Here is a 26,618-nt window from a genome sequence, read left to right as displayed (position 1 = left end):
AAGGCCCTACTTCCGACTGAAGTTTGACGTGGAGCGACTTCTATAGCCAAACTGTGAATTCAGAAATAAAAAAACTACTACTCGGAAAGCCTGTGTACACTTAGTATATAAAAGGAGCCCTCAATCAGCAAGTATTGATTCTTCGTTGGCATCATTCTAGCAACCGTGGCTTCCGGATTTCCTAAACCAGATCACCTTTAAAGCAGAAAATGGGAAGAGGATTGATAGCCATGTCATTTTCACTGAGTGCTTATTGATTAGCTGAAGCCCTGTCATATGCTCTGCAGCTACAAGAATGTAGAACACGTGGTCTTGTCCTCCAGGATCGCAGTATAAACTTAGAAAATGTGGCGCCTATAGACATAATGATAATAGCGCAAAGCAGGACACTCAGCACATAAAAAGGATCATAGAAGTTTGCTTTCAGGGTTTAGAGGAGGGAATTCAGCAGCAGACTTAAGTCTGAAATTGAAGAGTGAAATAGAAAACAAAAGCAAAAGCGATGTAACTATCAATAGCACAGCATTGAATGTGAGGGCGTGTGGTTTCCATCCACTGAGACACAGCGTGGCCTCCATCAATTCCCTTCAACTGTTATTAAAGATGCCAAGACATTTACATGCAGAAGTGCGTTAGGTAATGTTACATGGCTGTTGTGATTGGTTAACTAATAGCCATAAGGAAAATCCACTCCATAATGGTCTGAAGGTAGCAGAGGGGTTGGTTATAAGGAAGGGCTCAAAAGTCAGCTGCCTGGGGTTGAGTGCCAGCTTCATCAGGTGCAAACTTCGACCTGTTTTGCACCTGCCTGTGTCGTCATGTCTTAATTTAAAAATGAGATGACACGCATAACGTCATCAAAGGGTTATTGTGAAGCTTTATTATATGCTAAGCTTTGTAAAGCACATAAAACAATGACATATAAAGCTTAATACACGCTGTCTCGTATTACTAATAAAAGCAAAGTGTGTCGATAACACTTATCTATGTATGTGGCATGGTTCTAAATTTTTTTATATCTATTCACTCAATCATAGCATCAACCCTAGGAGGGTGATACTGTCATTATCCCTAGTTTCCATTCGAGAAAACCTAACCACAGAGATATAAATAACTTGTTCAAAGTCTACCTTGTTGAGTAGCAAAGCCATAATTCTATCCAAGGGCTCTCTTCCTAGACCCTTTGTATCGGTGCTACCACAATAAAAATTATAAATATTTGAGTGACATGGACATTTCGTCAGAGGATTAGAGCAAAGGGCACCCAGCTAAGAGACTTGACTAAATGACATTTGCTGTTCATAATGGTTTGTTTTAATATTGGCCACTGTCAATAAAAATTATGTTTTATTTTTATTATTTATGGAGTAGATATATTTATAGCCACTTAAAGTATAGTGTCAGAAATTACTTACATATGGGATATAAAGCTCTAATTATCTTAACATTGTATCTGTAATTATATTTTTATGGTTATATGTACTATTATATATAATTTCATATTCTTAGATGTGAAGTTGTTCATCCTCCATTTTTATAGAAAAATATTCCCCATCAATGCAGTAGCTACTTACATGCATGAATTTAACACATTTTCTAACATAAGATAAATCTGGGTTTGAGCTCTATGTAGGCCACCTGTTTGCATAAAATTCTCATTGTAAAATGGGGGAAATAGGTACATGATAAGATTGTTGCAAGGAATCGCCAACGTAATTCATTAAAAAGTACCTAGCATAGAACATGGCAAGTAGTAAATACTAATTGTTATTTTTCTACTATCTCAATGAGTGGTTAATCCATTAGTAAGTGCAAAGGCAAGCATACACACACACACACACACACACACACACACACACACACCTGTCAAAAATGCAATTAATTTGTGAATTTCTTCTTCTCTTTATATTTTTTCATTGTAAAACATAAAACCCATACAGAAAAGTAGACAAATCATGAATGCACAGTTCAATGATTTATCGGAGAGAAACTCTGACAAACAATATTTCCAGGCTAAGATATTCTTTATGAGTGCAATTTGTGGCAGGCAGAATTGCTTTTCTGGTCACTCTCAGGTATTACAAACAGTTCAGTCAGTGTAATAACTGTTCTGCTTTTCACATTGAGGACAGTATTCAATAAATTACCCAAGATATTTTACATTTAAAAAACCAAGCATGTTCTAAATGTGGCTTCCCCAGTGGTTCAGAGGGGGGAATGAAGGAAGGAAAGAATGAGGAAGCTAGTGTTTTTGTGAGCTGGTTACAGTCTTCCTGAGCTAAGCAGGCGTGTTACTCTATGCTCCTCCTTCTCACATAGGGGCATGTATGTTGGTTTTCTGAATCCTGCTCCCCCTTCACTCAGATCACATGCACTCTTCCCTTTATGCTGGCAGGTGCATTCCCTCCAGCCTGCTCCCTGAGAACTTCCTGTAGCTTCTAAACATTGCACAGTGCACAGTCTTTATGCCCAGGTCTCCCCAGCCCTCCAGCTAGCCTCTTTGGCAGGCTCCCCTGCCCCAGGGACAGAACACGACTGGCCTGTGTCACACATTCTCACTCCTGTTGATCTGACAAAAGCTCAGAGCTCCTGCCACTCACCCAGCTAGCCAGCCAGATGCCTGATCTCCATATGGACTTTGCTGCCTCTGTCTGTGGGTCAAACACCAGAGCGTTCTGCCTCCCAGACCTCAGGAAACAAGTGTGTTGTCCATGTGACTCCTTGGAAGTTCCCACATGGTGAAGAAAACTGCAAAGGAAGGAATGAGGAGCACATTGCCAATTCTCAGGTCAGGTGGCTCTACTCCAGACCTCAGCACAGCTTATCTTGGTGGGGTTGTTTGCATAAGAAAAATAAAAGAATGAGGGAGTAAGAGTGCTGAGTAGTAAAACATGATATTTTCAGATTGAGATTTCTGGGTGGAAAATGTTGGCGAGTGTGTGTAGGGATAGGGGGAAGGGTTAGGGAGTAGGGATAGTAATAGAGCCAGTGGTGTGAGAAAAGCTCTGGATTGAGAATACTATCTAAATTCCAGATCTTAATCTGCCCCTATCTCACCCTGTGACCTTGAAACTATTACTTTGCATTTCTGAATATGTATTTTATCTCTAAAATAAAAGGCTTGGGCAAGTTGATGCCTGTGACCTTGTCTAATGTCAAAGTCTTGTGACCATACTCAGAGGCCAACAGCCAAGAGTGTGAGTCAGTTCAGTGCATAGACAACAGCTAGAACTGGTTTCCATAGCACAGCAATCCCTGAATTCTTAAACTATATTTTAAACCAGCAGTCGCAAACAGGTGGCCCATGGACAACTGGTGGTCTGTGAGGTCCGGAAGGGTGGCGACCACTGTACACAATGAAAGGGTGTTTTGACCATTGCTACTCTTATTTGAGAACTTACTAGTATTTCTAGAAAACAGTTTCATTTGGAGAGTAATCTTGGCACTTCAGGTCAGATCTACAATTGTTATAAAACCATATTTTCATGCCAAAGGGTAAAAAGCTTTCCATATTTACCATGTCCCAACGTAAAGACATCCAATCCAGTCAGTGAATTTACACCTTTTTATATCTTTAAAAACTTGACTTTGTCTTCCATGAGTTGTAACATTAACTGTGTGCTCCTGTTGATAACAGTAATGTCAGGAGTGTTGTTTGGTAGATGAACTAATGTTGTAAATTAGAGCTCAGTCACAGAATATGTTTGTAACATAAAGCAAGCTGATAGATCATTTTGTCAGCTAACATATGACTTTCTTTAAAGTCTTAAAATATATTTGTTTATATAAAGAGAGCCATGCTTTTGGTGGAAAGGGGTCAGCTGATCAAGGATTGTTGAGGACTGCTCCATTGTACTTCTCTGTTTATCGATGCAGTTCATCTTCTCCTGTGAATTACTTGTTTAATTAAAACTATACATAGCTTTATAGAGGGTGATTGACATACAATCCATTACACACACTAAAGGATACATTTAATCAGTTTTGATAAATGTATAAATCTGAGAAACCATCCCCATATTCAACATAGTGAAAATACACATAAATCCCCACATTCCCTCCAGCCTCTCTCAATCTCTCCCCCAACCCCACCCCTTCCCCCAAATCCCCTGATGTTGCCTCCAGGAAGAGTCTGGACTGCTTTCTGGCCCTAGAAAGTAACTTGCATTTTCCAGGGTTTTGTGGAAGTGAAACCATACTGCCTGCATTATTTTTTGTCTGGCTTATTTCACTCGGCATAATTATTTTGACATTCATCTGTGTTTTTGTGTGCATCCATAGTTCATTCCTTTTTGTTGCTGAGCATAGTCATGATGTGTTTAACCATGTTGATGGACATTTGAGTCTTTTCCAGGTGTGATTTATTATACACAAAACTGCCAGGAACGTTTGTGTATAAGCTCCGTGTGGACATATGCTCTCACTTTTCTTGGGGAAATGCCGAGCAGCAGGATGGCTGGATTCTATGAGAGATATGAGTTTCAAGTTTAAAAAACAAAACAAAGCACAAAAAACACTCTGAGTGAAAGCAATTTTATTTCTTTGTTTTCAATCTGGATGCTTTAAATGTGTTATTATCTTTTGGCCTTATTTCACTGGTTTAGAGCTTCTTCTTTTCCTTGATTAATCTAGTTATAGGTTTGTCAATCTCATTGAGGTAAAAAATTCAGCTTTTTGTTTCATTATCTTCCTCTAGTTTTTTTTTTTTTTTATCATATTCTTTCTGTTTGATATTTGCTATTTCCTTTCTTTGCTTACTTTGTGTTTAGTTTGCTTTTCCTTAGTTCCTTCAGGTAAAAATTGAGGTCATTGATTACAGTTATTTCTTTTTAAAAAAAATATAGGTGTTTATTACTATAAATTTCCCCCTCTTTTTCATGACATACTAGTCTACCAAGAAATAAAAATGTGACTCTAGAAACAATGAGTAGTAAAGGGTTAAAAGTTTAATATTATGGGACAATAATCATGGTAATTTGTTCATTTTGAGAGTTTCCTTGACCTAAATTTCCAAGGTAACTTATAATATATCTGATCCTAAGACAAAAATTAAAGTGTGTTCAAAACTATTGCATTTCTTTAAGTAGGAAGAAATTTCAGGAAGAAATGAAGCAGGATTTAATACTAATAAAGAAAGCACTTATGAAAAAATAGGTCTGCCTGTATCTTCATGAACTTTTTTCTAATAAGGTAGTTTTAAAAATATAATCTTAATACTCAAGTTCATGTATTTGTATTTCAGTATTTTTATATTTCATTTGTTTTCTAGCATGAATAAATAGTAAAAGCAAGCTGATATTTCCATTAAACTCACCTGCATAAAACCACCTGCCCTGAAAATTCCTGAAGGAAATAAAAGCTAACACATTTATCTTAAATGACATTCTCTAAAATAATTGATTAATAATCTATGGTGTACAATAGTTTTATTTAAAACTAGAGGCCCAGTGCATGGATCTGTGCACATTGAAAGTAAATTAATTAGAAGGAGACTGGCGGGGTGAGACTGGACAAGACAGACTGGACCCAGCCTGGAGCCAACCTCCCATAGTTCCTCCCTGACTGGCCACATCTGGGGCGGTGCTGGGGCTCAAAGGGCATCTGTGGAGCTAGTGGGGCCCCTCCTGCAGGAGGGGACCCTCGGTCTGGCCTGTGGGGATTGGGCCAAAACTGGCAGTCTGCCATCCCCCGAGGAGTCATGAGTGCAAGAGGGTACTCTGCAAAGTTTCTGTTGCTCCACAGCTCCTGCATTGAGCATCTTCCCCCTGGTGGTCATTGTGTGTCCTAGCTATTGACCAGTTGGCTTGTCACTTAGGCTTTTATATATATATATTGTAGATAGCCCATTTTGAATTTGTTAATAAAATGCAGTGTTATCATGGAACACTGGTGTTTCTTATCCAAAATCCTGATAACCCATGAAGTGATTTAGGAAAGAGGCCATTTCATTCTACTAGTAACGAGATGAGATGCATACCATGTCCACCTTTGCTCAACTCTAAAGGTCAACATTTTCCCTCTTTACATCTTTAAGCTCCATTGCATCCCCTTCTGTGAAATAGGAATAATACTTGTTGTTACTATACCCCAGACTTATTTTGAGGTTGATTTAGCCAATAAGTAAGAGAGTCCACTGGGATTTGATTGAAAAGATAAAAATATGAGAAATGGTTGCAGGGATTGAGAAGACAGAGAGAGAGAGAGAGAGAGAGAGAGAGAGAGAGAGAGAGAGACTGGACAGGGCTGCTGTGTGGTGATTTCCAGGGGATGATGGGAGTTGAGGGAGGTAGAGGAATGGAGACTTGACTTGGTGAGCACACAGTACAGTGCACAGATGATGTGTTGTGGAATTGTGCACCTGAAACCTGTTAACCAGTGTCACCCCAATAAATTCAATACAAATGGAGGAAACAAGAAAGTTTGAAACAAATCCATGGCTTGTCTGACTTCTTAAAATCCCTCCAGTATTTTATTATTAACCAGAGTGTGTTAAGTTAAAAAAGTTTAGCATAGATTAGCCTTTCTGACTAACTCCTGATGTGAGGTAGAGTTGGGAAGAAAATATCACCTAGAAAAAGAGATGTGATTGCATGAATGGGCAGGAAAATTGGAGAAACTGGCTCTCCTGTTTCTTTCACTGGCTCCATTTACTTCTGAGCTGTGGTATTGCACATTTAAACACTCGATTTTTTTTTATTTTTCTTGATCAATTTTTAAATGTGGTAAGGTATGAACAAATCCTCTGAGGGAATAGTCAATGAGGACATTTGCCTCACTTCCTCCACAGTGGTCACATCCTCCTCCCTCTGGCTGCTTCCTGCCTGTAGATAGTCCCTGCTCGGATATGCACCAAAAACTCCCCATAATTTTCACTTGAAATATGCCCTAGAGACACTTAGTTCATACATGTACAAGCTCTTTTTTGGGAAAGGCAATTCCATGACAGGGACAGTCTCATGACCTGGGAGAGGGGTGTCTTAAGGGAGGGGAGCATTAATATCTAAGAAGTCTTCGTTGTGGTTTTTATATGCTTTGTTTTTATTTTTATTTTTTATTGTTACACTAGAGGCCTGGTGCATGAAATTAATGCACTGGAGAAGGGGGTCCCTCAGCCTATCCTGTTCCCTTTTGCAGTCCTAGAGCCCTCAGGGGATGTCTGATTGTTAGGCCATTCCCCACAGGAAGTGGGCCCAAGCCATCAGTCGGACATCCTTAGCGCTGCTGCAGAGGCTGAAGAGGCTCCTGCCAGTGCCGCTGCGTGCTTGCCAGCTGTGAGCCCGGCTTCCGCTGAGCAGCACTCCGCTCCCTCTGTGGGAGTGCACTGACCACGAGAGGGCAACTCCTATATTGAACATCTTCCTCCTGGTGGTCAGTGCGCGTCATAGTGACCAGTCATCCAGCTCTCTGACATCCGCTGAGGGGTCCCAGATTAAGAGAGGGTGCAGACCAGGCCAAAGGACCCCACTGGTGCATGATCAGGGCAGGGAGGGATGTGGGAGGTTGGCTAGCCAAGGAGGGACTGTGTGAGGGCTCTAGGGCATGTCCAGCCTGTCTTGCTCAGTCCCAATTGGCCAGATACCAGCAGCAAGCTAACCTACCAGTTGAAGTGTCTGCCCCCTGGTGGTCAGTGCACATAATAGTGAGCAGTTGAGCAGCCTTAGCATATCATTAGCATATTATGCTTTGATTGTTTGAACGACCAACTGGATGACCAGACAGCATATTAGGCTTTTATTATACAGGATAAAGTGTTCATAATATACAAAATTTGTACGATTGTCCAGCAACGATATACACAAAGCATGGAGTGTAGAGTACCTTGGGTGAACTTGGGGACAGGATTTCTGTTTTGTAATTGAATGGTGTGTAATTGTTCCGCTGAGTAGTATGGAGCTTAGAACAGCTTCTCTCTTTTCTCCTTTATCTCCATCTATCGATCCCCGTTTCTTCCTGGGTGAAGGAAGGGCTATTTAATTCCTTTCTGTTGTAGGAACCTTTTGAACGGTTTAAAAGGGCTATTTGTCATTCTTTTCTATGTCCAAGTATCGATGCACAAAGGAAAAGAAGATAAAATAATGGCAGGGTGACCCTGCCAGCCCTCTATTGGGAAAGGGCCAGGTTCCTAAAATGGTTTCCTTTCATTGAGATTCTTCTCAGAATATTTGGGGATGGACTCCCAGTATATGGAGTAATAACTGCTTGTCGCTTCTAATGAACTGACTGTTGTTTTGTCTGGACCAAGAAGAGCCCAGACATTTGTGGGACCCTCAGGAGGAGCCACCAAGGAGGCAGCCATCCCTCTGAGGGCAGCTTCTCCACAGCCAGGGGATGACTGTAGCTGGTGTGTGGGTTGTCATGGACACTTAAAGCAATCTCTGAAAGCCTTTGAAAGGAGCCTTCCCCCCTTTCAGACCCGTGCTAGTCGCTGATTTCTTGGTGATATACTCAGAGACAAAACCCTATGCTTGCCCTTTCTGAGTCAGATGGCTGCATGACTTTCTGCTTTGAATATGAGCAGCAAGATTGGGCTTCTCCAGGCAGCCAGGTTGTTAGGCTACCGGTCTTGTCCATTACGTTGGGAATTCCTTCCTTATTTTTGGTTTAATTATTTTGGTCTGTATTTATGGGTGTTGAGGAAATGCCCACTAAATGTGTATTCTTGCAAGCTTTTGAGAAATACTGATTTCCCTAAAAGACTTGCATTCAAGGGACTGTGTCTCATTCCCTATTCTTTTTCTCACTTAAGAATAAGGGCAGCATTTCCACCCACTGGCATGCTATCAGGGGACCCGATAGCAGCACTATTTTTTAAAATATATTTTTATTGATTTCAGAGAGGAAGGGAAAGGGAGAGATAGATAGAAGCATCAATGATGAGAGAGAATAATTGATCAGTTGCTTCCTGCACACCCCTACTGGGGATGGAGCATACAACCTTAGCATATGCCCTGACCCCTGACCGAGAATTGAACCATGACCTTCCGGTTCATAGGTCAACTCCAACCACTGAGCCACATCAGCTGGGCAACAGCAGCCCTGTTCTTAATTCACATATAGCCTTACCAGAAAAGTACTTCATTTCTTGTGGTTGGTACTTATCAATTTGTATGTGGGTACGTCTCTTCTGAGACAGGAATAAAAATCCAGTTTAGAATACAGAATGTATATAATAAGATCCAGGCATGCACTGTAAGAGACCCGCCAGCACCCTGGTGTTGTGGAAGGAACACTGAGCTCAGAGTCTTGGGTCGTATAATCAGTTATACCATTAACATGCAGTGTGACCTTGGAAAGCTACTTGACATTGCTGAGCCCCAGGACTAATATTTGCAACTAAGGGGATACTCTTGGTGCCCTGCCCAGATCCCCTCAGTTGCATTCTTCCCTTCTGGGCACCAATTCTCTCACCTTCTGTGTGCTTTGCTTTCTCCTGTGGGTACTTACTACTTTCTCAGAGAACTGCCTTTGGATCCTGGAGCCCTTTGCTTACAGAATGCTGGGAGTCTATATGTTGCCCCAGTAGGCACTCCTAGCCTTTGCCCAGGCCCAGGCTGGTTAGCAGCATGGAGCTGAGCAGCCTTGGCATAAGACTGAATACTTCTGGAGGAGTAATATATCTCCCAGTGCTTCCTACGCTATTTCTGGGACGGTCCCTCACATCTCAACCTTGCTTGACTTTTCCCCTTTCCGGCCCTTCTCAAACTTTCTTGTCTCCCCAGGGAGTGGTTTCTTTAAAATCACTTGGACATAAACCCTTATTTCCGATCTGCTTCTACAGAATCCTTCCAACCTCATTTAACTAGTGGTTCAAGTTTAAATCAATGTTAGATCAACATAGACTTCGTGTTCCTTTAGTATTTTTATAGTGCTTGATAATTGTCCAAGAAAGTTTATATAATTAGACTGTACAGCTCTTCTGTCTACATGTCTGTTAGTGGGGGTAGGATTCAAGTGAATAAATGCTACTCTTTCACTTTATAATTTTTATATTGCATCAATGACATGTTGTGGAAAGGAATTTTTCATTTCATAGAAGAGCAAGTTGAAGCTCAGAGAGGACAAGTCATATAAGTGAAATCCTGCAGTATGTGTCGTTTTGTGGTTAGCTTATTTCACTCAACATAAAGTTGCCAAGGTTTATTCATGTCAATGCATACAGCAGGTTTATGTCTTTTTTGTGGCTGAATGATTTTTCATTATATGTACCTATGGGAAATGCCATATTTTCTTGAGGTATGTAAAATAGCCAAATTCACAAAAACAGTAAGTAGAATGGTGGTAGCCAGTGAGTGGCTAGGAAGGGGGAGCAAGGAGTTGCTACTCAATGGGTATAATGTTTCAGGCATGGGAAAGGAATCTGTTCTAGAGAGCTGGTGTACAACGCTGTGTTTACAATGGACAATACCACACTGTACACGTAAGAGAGTAGATTGCACCAATAAACAGGAAAAGTACACATGGAGTCTGCACATCTAGAGAACTCATTGTGCTGTCAGAAGCCAAGTGTCCACGCTCTGGGCTCAAAGTCAACTGCAGACAGAGCTGTAGGGAAAGATGATCCTTGAATCGGCTTGATCCCCTCATTTCCCCACATGGTTGGCCTGTCTCCACTAACACCGAGTTATCATGATTAATTCTGTGAAACTTTTCAAATGATAGCTAAGATGTTAGCCATTAGGAACTCAGTGAATCCTGGTCATTTAATAAGGTATTTTAACCTATCTACAGTCTTAATCTAAGGCAGTGGTCGGCAAACCACGGCTCAAGAGCTACATGTGGCTCTTTGGCTCCTTGATTGTGGCTCTTCCACAAAATACCACAGCCTGGGCAAGTCTATCTTGAAAAAGTGGTGTTAGAAGAAGTTTAAGTTTAAAAAATTTGGCTCTCCAAAGAAATTTCAATCGTTGTGCTGTTGATATTTGGCTCTGTTGACTAATGAGTATGCCAAACACTGAGGAATCAAAGCCAAAATAATACTGAAAGTGATATTTACTCAAGTTCTTCTAAAACCATATCATACCTTATTTTTACCTATCTTTCTGTTCAAATTAAGATTCATTCATTGTTGGGGAAAATCATTGGGAAACCTCTCTTATGACAAGTCCATGAAGACTTAGTTTGCTCTTCAAATACTTTGGTTCAAAGATCCCTTTTTCTGAAGAAAAGGTGTTTGACACCTTTAAGAAGCTACTTTGCAAAGTAAAGAAATATTCATAAGAAACTAATAGGAGCAAGTCAGTTAAGGTTCAAGGAGACCTGTATTTTAACTAAAGTCACACGGCAGAAATAAAGCACTCAAGGGGTTGAGGTTTCAGGAGGAAAAAGGCAGCCTTTTCAGACTGAAAAGAAGACAGGATCTTTCTGAGAGTGATTCTTAGACTTGCTCAGAGGTACTGAATAGCTAATTAACACCTTCCTTTTTGTGAAGGAGAGGTGACTGACTTCCTAATCCGCCCAGGTACTAAGAAAAGATGAAGCTTTAAAAGCATTAGCTCTGCTCTGAAGAATGGAGATTTCCCAGGCAAGCAGGTTTCTTATGCCACTTCTTGAACCCATGTCTGCAACTTCTGTTTTTCTCTCGTTGGGGAGAGCCCAGGAGTTGGCATTTGTAGCATGTGTCCCCAAGTCTGTGAACACAAATGGTGAAATTCTATTTAATATCAGCCAGTTTTCCAATAAGAACTCAATATAATGGAGTCATCTGATGCTTTTCTTGTTATTTTCTTTTTTTATACCTTGTAATAAAATATTTGCCCAAAGAAGACAGATGTGAAGTACCTGTGGTGAGAGGACTTTATTTTTTTCTGAGGCACAGATTAAATAAATTAAGATGCACAGAAAAGAAAGGACTTCTGAATAATTGCTCAATGCAATTATTAATGTAAAATTAAAATATTATGCTTAAATGAACCCCCTTTAAAGGGAGACTAGCATTTTTAAAATTTTGTGTTTTTGCTTATTTTGTGTTCTACATAGTTTCAAGAAAACAACTGAGGGTCAGTGAGTAGAAGTGGTGAATGGGCTCATTAGAGCCATGGATTTCTAAGAGCTGTACGGACTGAACTGTCTCACATAAAGCAAGTTTCAAATTCCCAAGAATTAGCACACATCAGATAACCGACTGGGAAGATGAAGATGGAGCCCCTGGCAAACCCTTGTTCTCTTCCTTTGTAGCCTTACTTCAAGACAGCAAGACTAGGAACCTTCCTCAAACACTAGAATAATGGTGCTCTCTTCTACACGCATGCGCACATGCACACACGCCTCCCAAAGGCTGCTCTTTCATTCTTTCTCTCCATGTCTTTCTCCAAATTCATGGAGTGATTATGATTCAAATCGATGGTGTATTTGCTTGTCTTCTTTCCCATGTCCTTTCTCACGTCAGTTCCAATGTAGTGCAACTTGCCATGGAGACATATGGCATCATCGGAAAAGGAATGGAGGCAATTGCAGGATGGGGAATCAATTGGGATGCATTTTTCTTTTTTGGCAATTTTTTAAAGTAATAGCAAAAGCCTCGCATTGGGTATCTGACAAGTCACTCATGAGGAAAGGGTTTATGTGTCCAAGCAGAACACCATCAATATTCTTATTGAGTTGGGTGTCTTGATGAATTTACCTCATTTATCTCTGCGACAGAACCAAGTGAATTCTCTCACTTGGACAAACATTACGGCACTGTTGAATATTGTCAAACTCAATAATTCAATGATAATTTCCAGGGTGAAAAAAAGTCTCCATTTTTTTTTTGTATTCTGAGGTGTTTTTTTAAAAAAATTTTAATTGAATTTATTGGGTAACATTGCTTAATAAGGTAATATAAATTTTAGATATACAATTCTATAGCATATCATCTCTATATTGTATTGTGTGTTCACCATCCCAAGCATAGAATATATACACCTCTATGATTATTGCAGTATTATTGACAATAGCCAAGATTGGGAAACACCCCAAGTGTCCAGCAGTAGATGAGTGGATAGAGGCACTATGATACATTTATACCCCATGGAACACTGCTCAGCCATAAAGAGAACGAAATCTTACATTTTGTGACAGCATGAATGGACCCAGAGGGTATTACGCTAAGTGGGAGGAGGGGGGGGGGGAAGCCAGTCAGAGAAAAGTCTATTTTAATTGAATCCAAGCATAAGACCTAAAAATGGTCTACAGGATAAAAGCTTTATCGCTTCAACCTTTCCATCTTCAGTTTTCTTTAATTTAACGCTGCAGTAACTATACAGTGGCGACACACTGACTCTCTGGGCATGTGTTTTCCTGCTGGAAAATGATTAAGAATTGACTTCTTCCCCACTCTTAATTTCAGCCTCAGCCTGAATAGGAATCAATGCCTACTTGAGTGTATAAATTAAAAATTAAATCCAAACACAAATGGGGTGTTCATTCATGCCTGTGGTAAGCTGACTAATGACCCCAAAGATCCAAGTCCCAAACCCTGGATCCTGTGCACGTGACTTTATAAATGAATGGAGTTTGGCAGCTGTGATTAAACCAAGGATTTGGAGATGAACAGATGATCCTGGGTCAGAGTGGACCCTGTATGTAATCATATGTCCTTATAGGAGGGAGGTAGAGGGAGACTTAAAGGAGGTCACAAACCAAGGAATGCAAGAAACACAGGCCCAGCAGCTGGAGGAGACATTTGTTAACTCTATTTAATCTTTACAACAGCCATATGGATTTTATATTACTATTAGGGGCTCAGTGCACAAATTCATGCATGGATGGGGCCCCTTGGCCTGACCAGTGATGGGGGCTGATAAGGGCCAGTTGGGCCGGCTGTCTGGGGGAGAGAGACCATGGAAGTTTTGCCGGCCTCGAGAAGTTGGCTATGAGAGCACACTGACCACTGGGGGCAGCTCCTGCATTGAGTGTCTGTCCCCTGGTGCTCAGTGCACATCATAGCAACTGGTCAACCAGTTGTTCAGCCAACTGGTTGCTTAGGCTTTTAGATGATAGATAGATAGATAGATAGATAGATAGATAGATAGATAGATAGATGATAGATTATTTTCATTTTACAAATGAGGTGACATAGGACAGACAGGTTAAGTCACTTCCTCCAGATCACACAGCTAGAAAGTACTGGAGCGAATTCAAACTCATCCAGCTTCTAAGTCCTATGCTTGTCACCGCTTCCCTAAAGTTGTTTGACCACAGCTTTCTCATCTGGAAAATGGAGAGGATCATCTCACTTGTGTTTTAATTATGTGTAATTTAATAAAAGGAGGCATTTGCATTTATGACTCATGGCAGGCTTATATGTGTTAGTTTTATTATCCCATAGTGACTATTGTATCTTGACTTTATTGGTGGTGGGGGGAGGGGAAGAGGATCAGAGAATTGAAATAATTTCCCAAGTTAATATCATGAGGAAATAGAGATTCAAACCTTAAACCATGGACTCATTCTATGCTTTTCTTCTATTATGCACTATCTCTTCTGGTAAGAGATTAATATACTAAAAATCAGGGGGCGGATCCTATCAAAATGATGTAGTATATCCATAGGTATTAATTAAAGACATCATTTAACCATAGACTCATTAAATATTGCTCATAGAAACCACTGACGGAAGAAGCAAGAGAAAAAAGAAGCCCTTTGGTTCCAAGAACCATGAATACCACACGGAAGCCATGCTGCCCCTGGCAGAGGTGGGTGTCTGTTGATCACTCACCATCCACTCCACTCCACAGGGAACTCTGAGTCAGCAGCCCTCCTACTAAGGCCAGTGGCCAGAGTCACACTCTTCATGCTCCGGTGAGAGACTAGTCACGGTCTCAGAACTAGAAGTGATCAGTGGCCTCACACAAGCCACTTCCACTCCCTGTGCCTTGGTTTCCATCATCACAAAGGGAGGGAGTTGGGAGAACATTTTAGAGGAACCCTAATAGCCCTCAAAACTTAATGATTTTATGATATTTTGAAATGCTTGATTATTAATTTTCTCATTAGTTTGGCTTTGTAGGGCAGGCATTTAGAAATCAATCAAGTAATAATTAATCTTGAGCTTGCTCTAGTGTTAAATATTCATGGGTTTCATAAATTAGGTAGAGCTTTTGGACCAAAAGTCTCGAGTTTCCAAGATGACTTTCCCTGTGCTCCCTTTTTATATGGCGGAATTCTTTTTGCAGTATGCATACTCAGGCTTCATCTAGCGGCTTGCTAAAAATTCCAAGTCATCTATCTCAGATGACCTTGCACTAACCTTGTTTACCATTAGATGATGGTATGGCCCATAGACATTCTCTGGGCTTTTAACATATGCTGTTAACCTCCCCCAGCCATATCAAAGGGCACAAGGAATTCACATCAGTGTTCAGTAAAGCAGCGTTATTTATTTGTTATTGTTTTTTGATGCAAAGGTATGTCAAAGACCAAGAAAGAATGCATTTGCTGTAAATTTTCCAAGCATATGTCACACATTTTAACATTAAGATGAGAAAAAAGAAAAAAAAAGCCAACCTGAGTGCTGAGAAGACATGGATCTTTCTTTTTGTTCCAACCTATATGTGTCAAGGGATATTAGCTTGAAACCAAGGTCAAAATAATAATTCCCAGATCCCAAATCAACTGGACTGTTTATGATGGTTTAATGCAGTTGGCCTATTGTTATATTCTTTAGTGAATGAGCTTAGTAAATAGTACCAGGAATGCCTCTTGAATATGTCTTTAAACTTGAGTTTTATGCTAAGAAAGTTTCTTACTGAAAGGTGACCTGAGGTGAATTTTCATTTTATGTTAAAGCTCTTGCTTGCTTTAATGGAAATTTTCTGTAATCTTTTATTTTTAATTTTTCTTGTTTCATTTTCATGAAGCCTGGTCAATAGGAGACTTTCCAAGGCTTATATGCCTTGGATTGATAAAGAATCCACCTTTTCATTTTTAAACTGAGAACCCCTGACCTCAGGCCCCAATGTCCTGAGTACCCTATTAGGCCGAGGCACTGCGGGAGAGAGAGGGGTGGCTCAGAAAGGACAGACAGTGCTCTTGTGCCCAATTTGCTGTCTTTCTGCCAGGGAGAGAAGAGATGCATACTCATTAGCTGAATACAAAGTAGGGTTACTTTTAGAAGAAGATAAAAGTGTCTTGCAGATCAGGAAAAAAATTTGCAAGTGGGCTAATGATTGAGCTGGGCTTTGGAAAATATACAGGTGTGCCCTAGCCAGTTTTCTCAGTGGTTAGAGTGTCAACCTGCAGACCAAAAGGTTTCAGGTTCATTCCAGTCAAAGGGCAAGCACCTCCCTGGCATGTGTAGGAAGTAAGCAATCCATGTGTTTTGCTCACATCAATATTTCTCTCTGTCTTTCCCTCTTTCTTCCACTCTCTAAAATCAATGGAAATATATCCTTGGGTGAGGATTAAAAATAATAATAAGGATAATAGAAAATATAAAGTCCTAAAAACTTGAAGGGTGGTGGATAGCTTCAGAAGAGGCACACACAGGGCAAGGTGTGAAAATTGTGGGTAGTTCAGCTTTATTAGAAACTAGAGGCACAGTGCACAGAATTTGTGCATGGGTAGGGTCCCTAGGCCTGGCCAGCAATCAGGGCCTTCTGGCTGCTGTCCAGGGCCTTCCTTTGTTCTTCGCTGGTCCCTGGTGGTCAGTGCACATTATAGCAAGCAGTAGAACTCCCAGTAGGTTGAACTCCAGAGACAATTTGCATATTAGCCTTTTATTATAATGGATTACAATGGATTACAAGGCATAAAGAGGAATTATGGGGGGAGGGGCATTTAAATAAGTATGTGGGACAAAACAAATGGATAGATGAAGTAAACCTTAGTCCTCGATTTTCTCCTCATCCCATGGCCCTGGGCTTAGCATTAGCCAATTAGGGACATGTAACAGAAAAGGGGGAGGTAGCGCAGGTAGAAGCGGAGAGATGATGGGAAATAACAGCAAGACAGACAGTTTGGGCTACCTCAATTTTTCCCCTAGGGCAAACTTCTTAATACAGCATAGGGAAGCGGAAATACCTTTTTAATGCTCTCACAGGTAGGAATCATGTAGGAAAATTAAAAGCAACTTCTAGAATGGTGATTACTTGCAAAGTAATGTCAATGGAATGGCTTTGGCGTGTCAAGTTTTTCTTCTTGAAGATGCCCAATGAGAGACCCAGTGGGACTGTAATTTCAAGGGGAGAATAGGTTTTTGTGCACTCTGTCATCACTTCACTTTACCTCTATGCAAAGGAAATTGTCTCGTATGTTCCAAGTCATAGGACATTTGTCCTCAGATTGTTTGACTCCAGTCACCACCACCAATTTCCTGTCAAATTGTTTACATTATCTGCGGGTCTATTTTAGAAACTGACAATATCTGTTAGGCCTGAAAGAATGAACTTTCAGCGAGTGCACTCTATACTTTGGCTTCCTTACCAAATTTAAATGCTGCTTGCAAAATTCTGTGGCACTGAAATACCATGCCACCATTTGGGAGAATGTGATTGTTTTGTTCTTTCAATGTTTGGGGAAGTTGACTTTGAAGAAAGCTAATTTGAGATTTAACCTTCATTAAATTGGGAAAGTTTTGAGGTAAGACAAGAAACTTTTTTCTTCTCACTTTTTATTTTATTTTATTTTTTTATAGAGCCATCCATGTTTATGTTGGTGAGTGATTTACTTCTGGTTAATTTGTGATGGATATGCTTTTCATGATTAAAATGAGTACTTTTTAACCTCAGGCTATGGCAGATGGGTGTAAATATGAAGTAGGAACTGAGCCAAATATTGACTTATTTGCTTTTTAATCCTTTTACTCTCCCAATATTTTTTAAATTAAAATATTAGTAGTTCTCAAGAACTACAATTTTAATAGGTCACATTTCTTGGCTCCAAAACCCAGTGTTTAATTTTGCAAATGGCATGTGCTATTGCATTTATTCAAGAGTGTTGCTTACGGGGATTTAGCTACTCCTGACTTGTGGGCGCTGCTCTCATCTAATCATTATCATCCTGGTCCTGTGTTTCTTCTTAGCAGTACAGGGGGGACTCTTCCATTTGGAAAATTAGAAGGTAACCAGGAATATTGAAAAGTAGCCTTTATTGTTTCCTATGAGAGTGGCCTGTGTTCTCTTTTGTGTATAATGCATTTAAGTGGTTTTATAATCACAGTTATGTGCCTTTTATAGAAGGAACTGTGCAATGCTACATGGGTAATCTAAAAACTATTTGTCCAGAATAGTACATCGTTGTTCATAAGCACCATGTTAAGTGAGAAGAGCTAAATAAACTCATATGATAGAGCAGGGGCACATGTTTTGAAGCAGGAATTTATGCAGACTCATACAACAAATGAGTGTATGTTTGAGAAGCACAGCAATGTAATTCCAGTTTTAAATTTTATTCCCATTTTTCTAGGCTTGCTAACAGTGGTTAGAGCAGTGTCTCTTGTCTAGATCTTCTTGCACTTTTGCAATATCATTCAGTTTATCCTTAATTCTGGTTCACCTTAATCCCTCTCTTGTCACATTCTGGTGCATGCCAGATGACTATTGCTGCTGGCATTGCATCCTGGGCACTGAGATTCCTCCAAAGATTGCCTAGGGGTCAGTCATTCGCCTGTGGAGGGATCTGCGTCTCATACAGTCTACTGCTCCGGTTCTTCCTGATCCAGCTCTAAATTGCTGGTATAGGAAATCTTGCTACAAATCCCTTCAAATACATTCAAATACATAGGACTGTAGACATAAAAACTTATCTCCTGACTATATGGACTCCAGGGGTGACTCTCCTTTATCCTTCAGAACCCTTTTCTCTCTGCTTCCTTGTGTAGTTGTCATCACCTGAGTTGTGGATGGCCACATGGGAGGAGTGGGTGAAGTGGGTTAGAGTTGCCAGATTTAGCAAATGAGAGCAGCTAGGAGGTGCAAAATGAGCTGCATTTTGTTTCGGGCATGTCTGAGCTTCCTGTTACATATCCAGCTGGAGAGGTGCAAACAAGCTTAGACATCTGACTCAAGCTGGGTGTCCTTGGGATCCGGAGACTTGAAGAGTAAAGCTGTGAAAATGGATTAAAGCTCCAAAGGAGTGGTTACAGAGAGAACCAACACTGGCTAGCAACCACATGTAAGATTTTGAGTATGAACCAGTATAACTAATATGTACTTCATGTGCTATATACCTGTATACATTTATATATTCACGTTGGTCTAAAACCCTATTTGGAGATATTTTTCATTGGGAACGTAGAAGATCCACTTTAAATGGATTTGCCCTATATGCGGAGACATGATAATGTCACTGGAAAGAGACTGGGACCAAGGCAGGTTTGTCCAGCATGGTCTAGAATGTGTGTTCTTGACTCTGTGCAGGGAACATTTCTTAACATGAGGCCAGATGATTTTGAAAGTATGTATAGTAACACTGGGGACAGTGAAGCAAAGGGATTGCTCAAGATAGAAGAGGCAAGATCCCCCAACAGGAGTAAGTCTAGACTGGGCTGCCTAGACTCAGGAGAGGAAGTCACAGTAACAAAAGTGAGCCACACTGGGCCGCGGGGACTCAAGTGACAAGTCACAGAGGCAGAAGAAGAGTCCTTGCAGAGAGGTTCAGGGGGTTAACCCGGGCCCCGGGCCGAGCTGCTGCTGCCCACTCCTCCCCTGGTGGCAAGTCTCCTGGGATCCTGTAGAGTTTAGGAGAAAGAAAACAGAGACACACACCTGAAGGTATAACAGGGGCACAGGCATACTCCAGGGAGAGCACTCACTGGGTCTTCTGTCTTAAAGGGTTTTATTTGTTGTCTCAAGGCGGGAGATTAGGGGAGGCCTCCAGGGAGCATCACAGGGGAATATTAGAGCTTTCCAGGTGTGTGTTTTAATATGCCGATGCATCAAAGTGAGCTCCTAGGGGAGTTTGGGATCATCCTCTGGTGAGCTTCACTGCTTTACCTTTATATTGAATTGCCTGGCTCTAACTTTGTTTTGTTCTGTTTTGTTATTTATTTCTTTGGCGTTTGGCTGGCACTAATGACACAAACTGGATCTGTGTCATCTTTCTCCCAGATCAGGGTGTTTTAAGCTACTCTCTCTCCGGGGTTGGAGAGGAGAGGTGTAAACCATCTGCTCCTAAGTGTCCTTGGTTAGGGAAGATAAGGTCTTGTGATTTTTAAGCAGGCTGTTAATTGCTTGGCCTTGTTTAACTTTTTGGTTGTTTTTTTTTTTTTTGGTTGGTTGTTTTTTTTTTTCTTCTCTTCTTTTTTCAGTTTTCCCATTTCACTTGCTGAAAAGTTTCCCTGGCTCCTACCCTCCTGGCTCAGTCATACCCACCTGATCATAGCATGTTGTGTAGGGGGTGGAACACAGCAATGAGTCCTTTGTGTGCCTGAACCTGTGCGACAATGCACTGGATGAGAAAACATTTCCATCGAGTTCCTGCTGCTTCTTTGTATTCCACAGGAAAACGAAGTCTGGCTTTGCTAACTGGGTGGTTTGGGTTATTTTTCTGTTTTTTGAAGCACCGAAGTCATCTTTCTTATATTTTTCATTCAGTGGCTTTTCCATCTGAAGGAAAATGTCTTGGCCACTGCGAATGCGTTTCCATTTCTTCCGTGTTAATTCCTTGCCTATGATAAATTGCAGGGAACTGTACTGAAATCCCCTGAAATTGAAAAGTCCGCCTACATGAGTGCTCAGGAGCAAAGGTGTTAAACATAATAAGCCCGCAGACACTCCGCCGAGAGCCTTTCAGAGACATTTGCAGGAAAAGGCTACCTTTCACGGGCACATATAGACGGATTTGCATATGTTTCAATACTTCTGATTTAGGTGGTCGATCTGGATTAGCTAAAAGGATTGCAAAACCTCCCAGGATTGTTTGCAATAGTTGATATTTTTTGAAGATGAGGTCACTGGTAAGGTTGCCCTGCCTTTAAAATGCAGCGAGTATTTTTGGATTCCTTCTTATTTCCATCCGCATAAAGGAGACCCACCTCTCCTACCAACCTGGCCTCTTGGTGACCTCGGTGCCCTGCAGTTATAACATATTTTCAAGCTATTATTTTTCATCTTCAAATGAGTGTGTTCATAAAACATTTATAGCGATTCAAACAGCTTCAGCAGTTCAGAAGCCTAGCCAAAAACCTTCTCATTCATTCACAATACATTTTTATAGGATAATTTAAGATATCAATGTTATTTTGCCTTCTCATTTATCAAGAATTCAAGTCACAGATTTATACGTGTGTATGTGTATATTAAACAATCAAAACCAAAATAACTTTCACTAGTGAACATATATCAGGGAAAAGAATATTCATACAACCTCAAAGAAATTGCTCCCCAGATTATTAAGAAGAGATAAAAGAACTTGAACAACAAAGAGTTCTGGCAGGTACTCTGTGAACCGAGAGCTACAAGGTCATATTATGAATAGTGGGCAAACTGGCATTATAATCCTTCTGAAGAAACACCCAGGAGGCATACACATCCTGGGAAGAGGGATATATGAAGAAAATGTGACAAAACGTTAACAATTGATGACTATAATATTAGGAAAGATGTATGCATATTCACTGTACTATTCTTTCATCTTAAGTGTAAGTTTGGGGCCATTAAAAAATATCGGGGAAATAAATTATATATAATTGAAATGAAAATGTATAGAATTGAAAAATATATCTGTCATCTTAAATTTTCCCATTCCAATGGGGGTCTACTTTTAATAGATATAATTAATTATTATAAAGGAATTTATTATAATAGTTTATTTTTTCATATAGTGCTTTACGGTATTAAATATCCTTTTATGTCTCATTTAATACTCAGAAACTCCAATGATATCATATTGTACAATCAGTACTATTATTCATTTTTCCCAGTTGGAGAAACTTGAGTTTCTGCATTGAAATGGACTATCTAAGATTTTATAGTTTGTGTGTTTTTTTAAGGAAACCGTGACTCAAACCCAGATCACTCAACGCTGTGTTCTCTACATTTTTGCACCAGATTCATTGTGTGTATGTGTGTTTGTGAGTGCTTGTGCTTTTCTGATAGCTAAAAACCTTTGAAGATGCATGGTTGGCAGCTAGCCTTAGTGGACAGGCCAGGGGGCTGATGAAATGTATAATGGAATATCAATTTCTGTTTTGAGGGAGAAGTAGCCAGTGTCCCCTACTACTATGCCTCAGGTGAATGAGGTTAGTGTCACAGAGTCAGATTACAGATTATTTCTGCTTCAGGAAAATGTCATCTCTGTAACTTGTCTGTAGTCTTTTAATACTGGCTGAAAACTTCTCCTTTTATTTATATACTAGGGGCCCAGTGCATGAAATCATGCACTTTGAAAGGAACTGTGGGCTGTGAGGCTGTGGTAGGCACAGGGACAGGTCTTGGCCCATTCTCTGTGCCCCCAGGTTCCCTGTTGGCTGGCAGACCACTCCTGCTGCCGCCACTCCCACATGCTGACAGTCTGGCCCCGCTCACACCCACTGACAGCACTGAGTGATGGGGGCCGGCACCAGCAATGGGTGTGATTGGGGCCAGCGCCAGCAATGGATACAAGTGGTGGCTGCTGCCCCAATCGGCCTTCAGGAGCAGGGGGAGATGGAGAAGCACTTGCTGATGGCTCCAAGTGATCGGGACTAGTGCTGGCCATGGGCAGCGGGTATGAGCGGTGGCTCTGATGCTGGCTGTGGGTGTGAGCAGGGCTGGCACCAGCAGCAGATGTGAGCCCTGGGCAGGACTTTGGAGCACAGGAATGAAGAATTTTCAGTAACCACCAGAGGCTTGCCCTGATGACAGCAACCAGTGCCCCACCTTGGTCTGGCATCCCCACTCACCTCCTCCACCATCCTGCTGCGGCCAACGCCCACCATGTTCTGCACACTCCCCCTGGTTGTCAGTGCATGTCATAGCAACTGGTTGGTCTATTTGGTCTATTTGCATATTAGCCTTTTATTATGTAGGATTATCCCCTGGAGACAGCTGTCACTTTCATTCAGATACCTAAGTAGTTTTAATTATTGGAAAGTCCACATCTTTTTTTTTTTTTTTTTTTCACTTGAAAAACATGACTCTGAATTAAATAAGAACACCTTTTTAAGTTTTGAAAATTTGAAAAGAAATTTATATTTCTCCCATACACTATGTGAGTAAAAGGGGACCCAGGGCAACTTTCCTGTAATTGCTTTTATTATTATTTTTTGTAGTTTCTTTAATAAGATGATAAGCATATTTATCACGTGAAAAGGTTGCTGTGATGTCTTTGTTTAGCAGTTTTATCCTATGCTTTTTTTATGTCAGCAGATTCATACTAACAAAGCCAAACCAGTGACCACATAAATAAGTGTTTTATGGAACTGAGTCAAATGGCCTTGAGATACTGTCTTTCACTTTGTAATTTCATCGTTGCACATCTTGACTCCAATTTCTATGGTTTTTGACTGATTCACTAGTAATTTACATAATTCCTAACCGTAATATGCAGGACTTGGAGCCCTGAACTGAGTTACACCCGTGCTTTCTGGCTGCTGCCTTAGGCTCCTGGGAAGTTTTGCTCTCTTCTCCATGGCTACTACCACTTAGAAGAGGGCCATTAATGGTGTGATTCATTTCCTGACATGCTCTCTCCCTTCCCATCACTTATGAATGGTTATTGAATAGCTACAAACAGACAATAAAATGTTGAAAAAGCAATGGAAGGAGGGAGGCCAATTCTAATACATATTAAAATGCTGTATAGCCATAATAATAAAAATAATAGGGTATTGATAGAAAAAAAGAAAAATCAATACAACCAGAGGCATCCCAACTCTGGAACAGGCTGCAGTTTAATAATAACTCAGCCTAAGGCAAAGAAATGTGATTAATTAATACATGAATAAAATAGTCAATAAATGTTAGTTATGCAATTACAGTCTTTGGGAAATAAAGATGAATTTAGATTCTCCCATAACAACACATGCCAAAGCCAATGCATGATGCATTAAAGGGTTAAATATATTTTTAAAATTAAAACAATTTAGAAAAAGATAATAAATTCATATCAAAACTGCCAGGCACATGGGAGTTCATATGGGGGAGGATTTCTTTGGCTAAAAGCTGGTCAAAGAAAATAAAAAATATAAATAAAGAAAGACTAGGTAACATTGAAGACTTCTGAATGCTAAAAAATAGTATAAAACAAGTGAAAAGTTGCCTAAATGTCCCCAGCCAGTAAGATAAATAAATAGTTAATATTATTAAGGCCACAGATCTCTTAAGAACAGTAGGTACCAGGGAGCAGAGCCCTGATGAAGTGATTTTGATTTTAAACAATCCTTAAAAGGAATTGGAATGAAGAAGTGGAAAATTAAGGAGTTTTCTTTAGCTCTTTATCAGACACAGCCTCTTCAGAGCAGGAGATTCTGAAGGGCTACATCTTAGCAAACAAGCTATTTAAATATGTATTATATATTACATTTTTATCTTTGATATTATTACAGATGCCCCCCATTTCACCCCACCTTTGCCCACTTCTACCCAGACCCCTCCCCCTGGCCCTCACCACATTGTTGTCGGTGTCCATGGACTGTGCATATGTGTTCTTTGGTGCTCCTTCCTGTGTTCCACATAACTGATTTTCGTCACCATGGTTATTTGCTAAGTCTTTCTTATAGGGACCAACTCCATTAATAATAAAATGTAGAGTACCTATGCTTATGGTAATGGAGGCGGGGGGAGGCTTCTAAAGAGCATTTGTATGAAATCATTTCAACCAAGTCATATCTAGAACAACTGTTCTTTCCTTTTAATGCATCGATAACCAAAGGATGCAGTGGAGTCCTTGTGGTGGTAACAGAGTTCAATGGCAAAATGAGCAAAGAGTCCCAAAATGTAATTCACAAGGGAAAAAAAAGAGGTAAATTAACAAATAGAAAGATATTCAACCACACCAGAATTAGTGAAACATTTTTTTCCCCCTGAAAATGAGGTATATTCTCAACTGCTTATCCAGCAGCAGTTTTGAAAAAGTAATCCTATTTCCTTCTGGTCTTCTATGACAAGGGCATTATATGTATTGCTTCTTTATTGGGAGGTTATTTGGAAAATATTTAAAAACTTAAGACATTTAGGGTATTTAAGAGTATTTTAAAATTTATATCTTTGTAAACTCCAAGATTGAATTAAACATATTGATCTTAAGTATCAATCTATCCTATATAATAAAAAGCTAATATGCAAATCAACCAAACAATGGAATGACTGGTTGCTATGTTGCCCACTGACCACCAAGGGGCAGATGTTCAATGCAGGAGCTGCCCCCTGGTGGTCAGTGCATTTCCACAGGGGAGTGTCACTCAGCCAGAAGCCGGGCTCATGGCTGGTGAGCACAGTGGTGGTGGCGGAAGCCGCTCCCGCTTCTGTGGCAGTGCTAAGGATGTCTGACTGATGGCCCTGGGGAGTGGGCCTAAGCCATCAGTTGGACATCCCCTGAGGGCTTCCAGACTGTGTGAGGGCACAGGCTGGGCTAAACCCCCCCACCCACTCCCTGAATGCACAAATTTCATGCACTGGGCCTCTAGTAATAGTATAAAAAGTTTTGCATACAGATATATAGTTCATAGTTTTTCTGTGTACTTGAAAAGGATATAATTTAATAGTGTATCCATTGTTTGGAATGTTATACTGTGATTTAAAATAGTGAATGAAAACAACAGTAAAATGGTCAAAAGATTTAAATAGCAATTTACCAAAAATAAATAATACATTTGTGAAAAGACACTCAAACTATGTATTGTTCAATGAAATAAAATAAAAATACAGAGTACTATTTTTAAACATATTTTCACAGACCAACAGACAGAGCATAATATCTATTGTTGTTAAGGCTTAGAGGATACAGTACTCCCATACACTATAGATTGCAGTGTAAATTGGTACATTTGTAGAGAGTAACTTGGCAGTACCAGTCATATAAACAATATATAAAACTGATGACCAGCAAATTCTACTTTTAAGTTAACCCTCACACAGAAACACTCAAAATCAAGAATGTTTGTGGCAGCCTTGGAATATATAAGTAGTGAAGAGAACTTAAATGTCTGTTAGTATTTCATTTATAATACAAACATATTGAGGAGTATTGTACAGTCATTAAATAGAATAAGCTCATTTTTACCTGTTAACTATAAGGATATCCTTGATAAGCTGTTGAGTTAAAAAGCAAATCACAAGTCATACATATATCATAATCCTCTATATTGTGCTCTATCATCTATCTATCTATCTATCTCTCTATCTATCATCTATCTCTGTTATTTATCTATTATCTGTCTCCCCATCCCTTTACAGGAACATACACTAAGAATCACAAAGGTTAAGAAGTGCAATTCTATACATATATTTACATACATCATTTTATAATTTAAAATATTAGAACAAAAAAAAACATGACATTCTAAGGATAAATTTATAATGTGCCAACTAAATTTTATATTAAGTAAAAGTAGAGAAGAATTTTAAATTATTAAGTATTATAGAATTCTACATTGCATTAATGCTAAAACCATGTAAAGTAACAAATACAACTATAAGCATAAAAATGCACAAGGATATATATCTGAGTACTAAATATGCTTATTTCTGGGACATGAGTGATGGAAATTATGAGTGTTA

At 40.0% G+C, this 26,618-nt stretch overlaps 1 long non-coding RNA gene across 1 annotated transcript in view; it reads left to right on the top strand.

Annotated features, from left to right (window-relative positions):
* Positions 1-2,698: 2,698 nt before the first annotated feature.
* The window catches only part of LOC311630765, a 43,092-nt gene continuing 19,172 nt past the window's right edge, over positions 2,699-26,618 (top strand). The window contains exons 1-2 of the long non-coding RNA XR_014796450.1: positions 2,699-2,788; positions 14,562-14,675. This is a non-coding gene — a long non-coding RNA (uncharacterized lncRNA). The remainder of the gene's footprint in view (positions 2,789-14,561; positions 14,676-26,618) is intronic.

The sequence above is a fragment of the Pipistrellus hanaki genome (assembly GCF_964339955.1).
Source record: "Pipistrellus hanaki genome assembly, chromosome: 12".
Taxonomy (NCBI): Eukaryota; Metazoa; Chordata; class Mammalia; order Chiroptera; family Vespertilionidae; genus Pipistrellus; species Pipistrellus hanaki.
The sequence above is the reverse complement of the archived record's forward strand: the minus strand, read 5'-3'. Positions and strand labels throughout refer to the sequence as shown.